The sequence below is a fragment of the Giraffa tippelskirchi genome, chromosome 2, assembly GCF_054371585.1.
Source record: "Giraffa tippelskirchi isolate mGirTip1 chromosome 2, T2T-mGirTip1v1.2.pri, whole genome shotgun sequence".
Lineage (NCBI taxonomy): Eukaryota > Metazoa > Chordata > Mammalia > Artiodactyla > Giraffidae > Giraffa > Giraffa tippelskirchi.
Window position 1 is genome coordinate 193,219,811 of NC_137276.1, and position 12,097 is coordinate 193,231,907.

General features: G+C 35.5%; 1 protein-coding gene across 1 annotated transcript in view; it reads right to left on the minus strand.

Moving 5' to 3' along the window:
* The window catches only part of LOC145539114 (uncharacterized), a 541,345-nt gene that overhangs the window by 411,151 nt on the left and 118,097 nt on the right, over nucleotides 1-12,097 (minus strand). The window lies entirely within an intron of this gene.

Sequence of the window (12,097 nt, forward strand, 5' to 3'; positions counted from 1 at the left end):
CAGCCATTAAAAAGAATACATTTGAATCAGTTCTAATGAGGTGGATGAAACTGGAGCCTATTATACAGAGTGAAGTAAGCCAGAAAGAAAAACACCAATACAGTATACTAACGCATATATATGGAATTTAGAATGATGGTAATGATAAGCCTGTATGTGAGATAGCATAATAGACACAGATGTATAGAACAGTCTTTTGGACTTTGTGGGAGAAAGCAAGGGTGGGACGAATTGGAAGAATGGCATTGAAACATGTATATTATCATATGAGAAACGAATTGTCAGTCCAGGTTCTATGCATGAGACAGGGTGCTTGGGGCTGGTGCACTGGGATGACACAGAGGGATGGGATGGGGAGGGAAGTGGGAGGGGGGTTCAGGATGGGGAACACATGTATACCAGTGGTGGATCCATGTCAATGTATGGCAAAACCACTATTGTAAAGTGGTTTCTTTTCTGTAAAGTAATATTGTAAAGCAATTAGCAATTACAATATTGTAAAGTAATTAGCCTCCAATTAAAATAAATAAATTAAAAAAAAGAAATAGAAGGGCTGAAAAACAATGGAAATATAAACATGTGGGTAAATCTAAATAAATAATGCATATACAAAATTTAAGAAAAAAAGAAATGTTAAAAGAAGTCCTTTGTAGGGATAGAAAATAATACAGATTAGACTTGAAATCTACAAAAAAAAGGAAGAGTATAGAAGAAGGAATAAGTAAAGATAAAATAACAACTTTTATTTTTCTGTTTCTTAATTGATCTAACAGATGACAGTTTGTTCAAAATAATTTAGCAAATATTTGATTATGTATGCTTATGTCTTTGGTGGTGGTTTACTTGCTAAGTTGCATCCAACTCTTGCAACCCCACAGACTGTAAACTGCCAAGATCCTGTGTCCATGGTACTCTCCAGGCAAGAATACTGGAGTGGGTTGCCCTGCCCTCCTCCAGGGGATCTTCCCAATCCATGGATCAAACCCAGGTCTCCCACATTGTAGGACGGATTCTGTACCGACTGAAACATGAGGGAAGCCCATGTATGCTTATACGTGTATATATATGCAAGCTCAATCATTTCAGTCATGTCTGACTCTAGGGGATCTTCCCAACCCAGGAGTCAAACCCAGGTCTCCTACATTGAAGGCAGATTCTCTACCGACTGAGCTATGAGGAAAGCCCATGAATGCTTATATATGTATATATATGCAAACTCAGTTGTTTTAGTCATCTCTGACTCTTTGTGGACTGAGCAGTCTATGGACTGTAGCCTGCCAGTCTCCTCTGTCCATGGAATTCCCCAGGCAAGAATACTGGAATGGGTTGCCCTGCCCTCCTCCAGGGATCTTCCCAACCCAGGGATCAAACCCAGGTCTCCTGCATTGCAGGGCAGATTCTTTACCACTGAGCCACCCAGAGAGCCCTTATGTATATATATTTATATAATGTATACTTATGTATGTTTATGTATAAGTAAAATAAATTACAACTGTGATAACAAGGACTGGGAGGAAACAAAAGAATTTTGTTACTATAAGGCACTCATACCACCTGTGATATAGTATATACCTTCTTCCCTCTATATCCATAGGTGATTGGTTTGAGACCCTCTGAAGATGCCAACATTTGGGAATGCTCAAATCCCTTACATAAAATAATATTGTATTTGCATCTAACATATTAAAATCCTCCTGCACCCTTTAAATTTTCTCTGAACTACTTAGAAGACCTAATACAGTAAAAACGCCATGTAAATTGTTGCTGGCCCATAGCAAATTCCATTTTTGTCTTATGAAACTTTCTGGACTTTTTCCCAAATATATTTCTTGGATGCAGAACCAGTGGATACAAAGAGCCAACTGTATAGTATTATTGAAAAGTAGACTTATATTAGTTGTAAATGTATATTGCAAAATGTGAGGCAACCACTAAACAGGAAGTATAATGGAAATATTAAAATAGGAGAGAACTGAAATCACACAAAATGCTCAATTAAAACAACAAAAACCAACAAAGGAGTAGAAGACAAAGAATATTCTCTCTCCCAGCAGCTTCTTCCAATATTTTAATATTTTATTCAGATTCATACATTTCATTCTCACTTTTGTTTATTTCCATATTTGAGTAGCCTTATCTAATTTTTTGTCTTACTGAGAAACCAGAAATGGAACTATTGATTCTTTATCAATTTTTTTTTCATATTTTAAGTTTCAAATTGAAAGAATGAAAGTATTTAATAAAATCATGTAATCATATTTAAAATATCCAATTATAAAGATGAGTTCATTAACTTGAAGGAAAAATGTTTAGGAAACAAAACTTTTTTTAATTGATAAAGAAATCTCAGCTCTAAGATATGATAAACATAGATATTATAAATAAAACATCTCAACATAAATTTTAAATCAAATCTTGAACATTTCATTTGCTTAAATCATTCATATTTAAATTTAAAAAACCCCTCCCAAGCCATTATATAGTCAGCAAAATAAATTTCAATTAGATAAAAAATAGTAACATAGTAGGAAGAGAAATAAATGGGTTAAGCTATGATGTGCTTTACACGATTTTATATCAGATAATTTGCCATTTTCAGATCATGACTTTTTCAAAAAAGAACATGTCAGTTACAGGAAATTTTTGTCAGTGAGCCACAATAAAACACGACTTTGATGCACAGCAGATGGTGTTGTAATGGATTGTCTAATTATTTCCATTAGGTACATTTTTTAAAATGCATAGTCACAAAGAAAGATGAAAAATGAATAGAATTCCAGAAACAAAACTGATATCATTAGGTGAGTCAATTCAGCTTTAAAACATCTGTAAAAGCACTAACTTATTAACTGTTCTAACCTGAGGAAATCAAGGGATTAAAAAGATTAATGTAAAATCCACTTTAGTGCAGACATCACTTAGCAAATTTAGGGAAAATAGAATTAGAAAATCATTTAATAAGTAATGTTAAGTAAATAATCTAAGATTATTTGAATAAATAACTTTTTAATAAATCTCTATAATAGGCTATTTTAATAGATATTCCTTTAAATATAGAATTCTTACTTGTCTGAGACCAATACAAACACTGAAATAGACTGAAATAGGTGAAATAGATTCTGGTGAATAAAGAACATGGAAATCCAAAATTATGTAAATTTGATAGTTTTGATCTATGAATAAAAACAATTCCTACAAGATACTATAAAAACAAAATTAATACTGAAATGGAAAAAAAATGCCCACTTTGGAAATTATTTTGTGAAGTCAAATTCTTATAAGCCTAATATTATGAAATGCCTCCGTCCTTCTCTGACCCCAGTATTTGAAAATGGCACAAGTGGAAATGGTATATCTTTGTTGTTGAATTTTGACAAATCATTTTTTAAAAAGAACAAAGGAAATGCTTTTTTTCCTTTTTGCTATTTTTTTTCTACTGGAAAATATACAAAATTAATTTTTGTAAAAATATATAAATCAAGACATAATCATTCAAGTATCTTCTAAAGTGTGTGTTTTAACACTTTGTTATCATAACAGTGTCCAACATTAATAATTATCAGCCCCACCACTCACTATTCAAAATGTGAGGGCATTCATCCTGATGGTAGTTCCCCTTGAACTCTGGTGAATTCCATATATGTCTATAAGATAAATTTAGTTAATAGAGAGCTCAACAGACTAAACTGTCAGCAGCTTATTTTTGGTAAAGTGACATATAAAAATGCAACTAATATTTATTTGTTTAAATATTTATTTCTGGATTTTAGTTATTTTGTCAGTAAATTAGTCACAGATTATAACTGAAGAACAAATGTGCAAAGTTCATGAACCTAGAATTTTTATCCTTTGACAAAAGATTAAGAGGAGTTTAAAAATGCAAAATGATCATAAAGAAACGTCCAAAATAAATCATCTAAGTGCAACATAATAGACAGTTATATACTTATTGTTCTTATTTATTTCATATTGTAGTACTGATAATACAATGTAAACAATAAAAATCTCACAAAACTAAAATTGGGATTACTAGGAGGTTGGTAAGCATCCAGTTTGACAAAATCTTGTTAACAATGCTGCAACTAAAACCCATTGCACAGCATAGGTATCCATAAGCCATAAGTAACCAGGAGGGTAGACAATACAGGTTTTAAGGAAGCTGATTGGATTTTTCCACTTATAAGAAGACTAAGTACATTCCCCTCTTTACTAATAGAATTGGGCATTATTTCACATTTATCAAGTGACCATATACACCTAAGTCTTTTTATGAGCCCTCTATTCTGTTTTGTTAATCTGTTTATTTTTTCCCAATACCACAGTCTTAATTATTGAGACTGTACAAAGAGACTTGATATGCAATACAAGTTTCCACCTTAATTTTCCTTCAAAAGTGCCATGCCTATATTTGGCACTTGCATCAGCAGATGAATGGATAAGGAAGCTGTGGTACATATACACGATGGAACATTACTCAGCCATTAAAAAGAATATATTTGAATCAGTTCTACTGAGATGGATGAAACTGGAGCCCATTATACAGAGTGAAGTAAGCCAGAAAGAAAAACACCAATACAGTATACTAATGCATATATATGGAATTTGAAAGATGGTAACGTTAACCCTATATGCAAGACAGAAAAAGAGACACAGATGCATAGAACAGTCTTATGGACTCTGTGGGAGAAGGTTAAGGTGGGACGATCTGAGAGACTAGCATTGAAACATGTATATTATCATATGTGAAACAGAACGCCAGTCCAGGTTCAATGCATGAGACAAGTGTTCAGGGCTGGTGCAATGGGATGACCCAGAGGGATGGGATGGGGAGGGAGGTGGAAGGGTGGTTCAGGATGGGGAACACATGTAAACCCATGGTTGATTCATGTCAATGTATGGCAAAAACCACTACAATATTGTAAAGTAATTAGCCTCCAAATAAAATAAATAAATTAATAAAAAATAAAAATAAAAAATAAACTAGAATCAGTTTGTCAATTTCTATAGAATATATAAAATTATTCACAATGAAAAATATTGGAATTGTCAGTTGAATTGCATTGAAATATTGATAAATTTTCAGTAAATTGACAGCTTTACAATAAAGAATCTTTTAAACAATGGCTATGCTATATCTGAAGAACTTTTTACATCTCATTTTTCAATGTGTTTCTTTGTTTTCCACATAGACATTTTTAGACAGTTTTTCTTTGATTTAAGAAAAATTATTAGAAATTTATTAGAAATAAGTATATTATTTTCCATGTTATATTTTTAACAGCTTCCTTAGGGTATAACTGATACACAAAGAACTGAACACATTTAGTATGTACAATTTGATAAGTTTGGGCAAATGCAAATACCCATGGTACCATCACCACAATCAGGGTATTAAACATATCCAACACCTCACAAAGTTTCCTGTGTTCCTTTGTTTGATGTGTGTATGTATGTAAAAAACATAACATGAAATCTATCCATTTAACAAATTTTGAAACTCACAATGCCACATTGTTAACAATACGCACTACATCATACAGCAAACCTCTAGGATGTATTTCACCTAGTATAAATGAAATTCTCTATCCTTAGAACAAGAATTCCACATTTCCCTTCAATTCTTTTGGCTATATACCCAGAAGTAGAGTTTATATATCATACAGCAATTCTATTTTAAATGCTTTTGACCAATATTAATGCTGTTTTCCATAGCTGCTTCACCATTTTATGTCATATGATAGTAAGAAGTACAAGAGAGCAGACAGATCTTTACTCTGACATTTTAACCTCAGAAGTTCAAAGCACCATTTTAATAGATACTATTCACAGTTTGAGAGCTTCATCTTCCACCTACTGAGGAATACTTCCTACAAAAGGTATCATGACTTGCATGCAAGTAGGAAATGAACACATATCAAAATTTTACATAACATTAATATTGATTCAAAGGAGAACTCAATGAATGCACATAAAATAGTTAACCATGAAAGCTGATATGAATTTTCAACTAGATGCAAAACAGGACAATAACCAAAAATGAACAATCACAATTAACTTGTATCCAGTAAAATACAAGTACTTTTATAGAAAAGAATATCTTATTTTCTACAGTTATCATCTTATAAAGTATTTTAACCAAATAACCAAAAAGCTGACCAAACTGATCACATGGATCACAGCCTTGTCTACCTCAATGAAACTATGAGCCATGCCATAGAGGGCCACCCAAGAAGGATGGGTCATGGTGGAGAATTCTGACAAAACATGGTTCATTGGAGAAGGGAATATCAAACCATTTCATCATTCTTTCCTTGAGAACCCCATAAGCAGTATGAAAAGACAAAAAGATACGACACTGAAAGATGAACTTCCCAGGTCATCAGGTGCCTAGTATGCTACTGGAGAAGAGCAGAGAAATAGCTCCAGAAGGAATGAAGAGGCTGAGCCAAAGTGGAAACAAGACCCAGTTGTGGATGTGTCTGGTGGTGAAAGTAAAGTCTGATGCTGTAAAGAACAACATTATATAGGAACCTGGAATGTTAGGTCCATGAATCAAGATAAATTTGTAGTGGTCAAACAGGAGATGGCAAGAGTGAACATCGACATTTTAGGAATCAGTGAACTAAAATAGACTGGAATGAGTGAATTTAATTCAGATGACCATTATATCTGCCGCTAAGTCACTTCAGTCATGTCCGACTCTGTGCGATCCCATAGACAGCAACCCACCAGGCTCCCCCGTCCCTGGGATTCTCTAGGCAAGAACACTGGAGTGGGTTGCCATTTCCTTCTCCAATGCATGAAAGTGAAAAGTGAAAGTGAAGTCGCTCAGTCATGTCCGACTCTGCGCGACCCCATGGACTGCAGCCTACCGGGCTCCTCCATCCATGGGATTTTCCAGGCAAGAGTACTGGAGTGGGTTGCCATTGCCTTCTCCGATTATATCTACTACTATGGAAAAGAATCCCTTAGAAGAAATGGAGTATTCTTCATAGTCAACAAGAGAGTCTGAAATGCAGTACTCAGGTGCAATCTCAAAAACAACAGAATGATCTCTGTTCATTTCCAAGGCAGACCATTCAATACCACAGTAATCCAAGTCAATGCCCTAATCACTATGCTGAAGAATCTGAAGTTGAACCATTCTACAAAGACCTACATGACCTTCTAGACACACACACACACACACACAAAAAGATGTCCTTTTCATCACAGAGGACTGGAATGCAAAAGTAGGAAGTCAAGAAATACCTGGAGAATCAGGCAAGTTTTGCCTTGGAGTATAAAATGAAGCAGGGCAAAGGCCAAAAGAGTTTTTCCAAGACAATGCACAGGTCATAGCAAACACCCGCTTCCAACAACACAAGATACGACTCTACACATGAAGACCATCACCAGATGGTCAGACCAAAATCAGAATGATTATATTCTTTGTAGCCGAAGATGGAGAAACTCTACACAGTCAGCATAAACAAGACTGGAAACTGACTGTGGCTCAGATCATGAAATCCTTATTGCAAAAGTCAGACTTAAACTGAAGAAGTAGGGAACACCACTTGGCCATTCAGGTATGACCTAAATCAAATATCTTATGATTATACAGTACAAGTGACAAATAGATTCAAGGGATTAGATCTGATAGAGTGCCTGAAGAACTATGGACAGAGGCTTATAGCATTGTACAGGAGGCTGTGATAGAAATCATTCCCAAGAAAAAGAAATGAAAAAGGCAAAATGGTTATCTGAGGAGGCCTTACAAATAGCTGAAAAAAGAAGAGAAGTGATAGGCGAAGAAGAAAAAGAAAAATAGACACATCTGAATGAAGATTTCCAAAGAATAGCAACGAGAGATAAGAAAGCCTTCCTCGGTGATCAGTGCAAAGAAATAGAGGAAAACAATAGAATGGGAAAGACTAGAGATCTCTTCAATAAAATTAGAGACCCGAGGGAACATTTCATGCAAAGATGGGCACATTAAAGGACAGGGATGATATGGACCTAACAGAAGCAGAAGATATTAAGAAGAGGTGGCAAGAATACACAGAAGAACTATACAAAAGAGATGTTAATGACCCAGATAATCACGATGGTGTGATCATTCACCTAAAGCCAGACATCCTGGAATGCAAAGTTAAGTGGACCATAAGAAGCATCACTACGAACAAAGCTAGTGGAGGTGATGGAATTCCAGCTGAGCTATTTCAAATCCTGAAAGATGATGCTGTGCAAGTGCTGCACTCAATATGCCAGCAAATTTGGAAAACTCAGCAGTGGCCACAGGACTGGAAAAGGTCAGTTTTTATTTCAATTCCAGGAAAACATCTGCTTTATTGACTATGCCAAAGCCTTTGACTGTGTGGATCACAACAAACTGTGGAAAACTCTGAAAGAAATGGGACTACTAGATTACCTTATCTGGCTCCTGAAAAACCTGTATGCAGGTCTAGAAGCAAAAGTTAGAATCAGACATGGAAAAATGGACTGGTTTCGAATTGGGAAAGGAGTATGTCAAGGCTGTATAATGTCACCCTGCTTATTTAACTTATATGAAAAATACATCATGAGAAATTCTGGGCTGGATGAAACACAAGCTGTAATCAAGATTGCTGGGAGAAACATCAATAACCTCCAAAGATGACACCACCCTTATGGCAGAAAGCAAAGAGGAACTAAAGAGTCTCTTGATGAAGGTGAAAGAGAAGAGTAAAAAAGCCGGCTTAAAATTCAACATTTAGAAAACTAAGAACACAGCATCTCGTCCCATCACTTCGTAGCAAATAGATGGGGTAGCAATGAGAGACTTTATTTTCTTGGGATCCAAAATCACAGCAGATGGTGACTGCAACCATGAAATTAAAAGACACTTGTTTCTTGGAAGAAAAGTTGTGACCAACTTAGCCAGCATATTAAAAAGCAGAGACATTATTATGCTGACAAAGGTCCATATAGTCAAAGTTATGGTTTTTCCAGTAGTCATTATGGGTTGGAGAACCGGATCATAAAGAAGTCTTAGAGCCAAAGAACTGATGTTTTTGAACTGTGGTGCTGGAGAAGATCCTTGAAAGTGCATTGGACTGCAAGGAGATCCAACCAGTCAATCCTAAAGGAAATCAATTCTGAATATCCATTGGAAGGACTGATGTTGAGACTGAACCTTCAATAATTTGGCCACCTAATGTGAAGATCCAACTCATTAGAAAAGACCCTGAGGATGGGAAAGACTGAAAGAAGGTGGAGAAGGTGACGACAGAGGATGAGAAGGTTGGATGACATCACTGACTCAATGGATATGAGTTTGAACAAGCCCCGGGATTTGGTGAACGGCGGGGAAACCTGGAGTGCTACAGTCCATGGGTCACAGAGTCGGACACGACTGAGCCACTGTACAACAACAAAGTATTTTAAGACAATGGAAAGCGGCAGTAAAGTAGTGGTGCCCTAGAGATACGAAACAATAATCTCATTTGCCTATTTCAGTTTTTCTCAATTTTTCCTAAAACATCTGGTTGTGGAAATAGATTCTGTTATCTATATACCACACTAGGATTTCAGTGCTAATACTTGGGCTTCTGCTCTCCATATCATCTGAGTTTTCTGTGCTCCCAAACCTTCCACATGTTCAGAGTTGCTTTCTGACACTTTGTCAGATCTCCAATCATTTGATCATTAACTCTCATGACAATCTTTTCCCCACAAAATGGGTCCCAAATATCGTATTTCCAAAGTTTTCATCGCATAATTCTTTTTTTATATAAATTTATTTATTTTAGTTGGGGGCTAATTACTTTACAATATTGTAATAGTTTTTGCCATACATTGACATGAATCAGCCATGGGTTTACATGTGTTCCCCTTCCTGGACCCCCCACCCACCTCCCTCCCCATCCCATCCCTCTGGGTCATCCCATTGCCCCGGCCCTGAGCCCTTGTCTCATGCATCGAACATGGAATGGTGTTCTGTTTCACATACGATAATATACATGTTTCAATGCTATTCTCCCAGAACGTCCCACCCTCACCTTCTCCCTCAGAGTCCATAAAATTGTTCTGTGCATCTGTGTCTCTTATTCTGTCTCGCATATAGGGTTATCGTTACCATCTTTCAAATTCCATATATATGCATTAGTATACTGTATTGGTGTTTTTCTTTCTGGCTTACTTCACTCTGTATAATGGGCTCCAGTTTCATCCATCTCAGTAGAACCGATTCAAATGTATTTTTTTAATGGCTGAGTAATATTCCATTGTGTATATGTACCACAGCTTCCTTATCCATTCGTCTGCTGATGGACATCTAGGTTGCTTAATTCTTACTAAGAGAAAACTTTAGTACTCTTTTGTCTTTAAATTTGTTTGTACACCATTTCTCCAAAACATATTCACCTTCCATTGTTAGTTTATTTCAATCCAATTGCTTGTGGGACACTAACTCTCCACTAGTCCCAGTGAGTTCATTACCTGTCATCCAGTACAGAGGCTCTGTATGAGTTTTAACCTTTGGATCTTTCTCTGCTGCTGGAATCACTCCACATGAAATAAACCCCTGCCTTGTTAATTGATATTAACTACTGCTATGGAATTCATAAAACACTATTTCATTCTTTAAGTATATACATCTTAGGAGAACAGCTAGATGAGTCTTTACATATGTCTACATTTGTGTAACCATGATCTAGGTCAAGTTAGAAATGTCTACAGCAACTCAAAAAGCTTTCATATTCCTCTCCCAATCATGTGGCCAAGCATAATTAATAGAAAAGACCATTTTCACCCATTCACTGCCCAAATCAGATGATGACACATATGCAGCCAGTTTCTTTATTAATACTTTTATTGGTCTTTTTATTTTCCACAGCTGTACAACAGTTTTAATTAATATAATTTTCTGATATTGAAATCTGATAGTATAATCTTCCAGATTTGTTCCTCTAGAGATTGCTTTGGTTTCAGAATCTTTATTGAGCCTGCTGTGAATCTATAATCTGTGGGAAACATATTTTTACTATACTTCATGTCAATATACATGGTATTTTTCTTTATATACTTAAGTCTTATTAAAATTTTCCTCAATCATGGTTTCTAGATTTCAATGTAGAAGTGTTGAAAATAGTTCATTAAATTTATCCTTTAGCATTTGCAATGGAAAATACTATTTTAATATTACATGTCTATTGTGTTTTTATACAGTGTTTGATGCATACAAATTAGGACTGCTATTTATTCTTGTTGGATCCATTCTGTTGTCTGATTTTATTACTAGATTTTTGGTGGTACGTTTATATGGCATAACTTTTCCATTCCTTTGCTTTCAAGTTTTCCACATCTTTGTATTTAAAGTGTATCTCTTATAAACATCATAGTTGGGTTTTAGTTTTTCTTTTTATTTATTTTCCCAGTCTGGTAATCTGTTTTATGGTGGACTATTACATCAGTATGTGGTAACTTGTTCTGTGTTATCTATTTACATCACTAGTTTTTTCCTTTGATTTCTTACTTCTTTCCTTCTATTACATCAGCCAGGTATTTTCATATTATTTCACTTCACTCATCTTGAGTGTCACAATCCCTACTTTTTCCTTTAGTTGATACTCTAGAGATTACAAGAAAAAAAAATTTTTTATCACCCTCTGAGCAATGAAAGAATGCTTTAAAAATTTAACTTACCTTCCCCTTCCTATTTTTGGGGCTACTGTTACTATGCAGAAAGTAGTTAACAAAGCAGGCCTGAAGCTGCTGTCTTTGGAAGGGCCTGCTTGACTGCATCTGGAAACAGATTCTGAAATGCTCCCTAACTGATAAGTTGTTTCTCTGTGCTACAGTGTGATTTATAGTGAACATCTGCTTTTTTTCTGAGAGTCTAGTAGTTGAGCAAAGTATGCCCACATGAAAAGTTCCCAATAAAAAAGCCTAAACTCCGAGACTCAGATGGACTTCTCTGGGCAGAAGCACTGCACTATGAAGCTGTATTTTATTTGCTACAGGGTTGGGATACCCTGTGTGATTTCCCATGTCAGGAAGAGAGTGTAAGAAGCCTGCACATGGATTGCTCCATACTCTGCTTATCTTTTTCCCTTGCTGAACCAGCTGGGTATCTGAT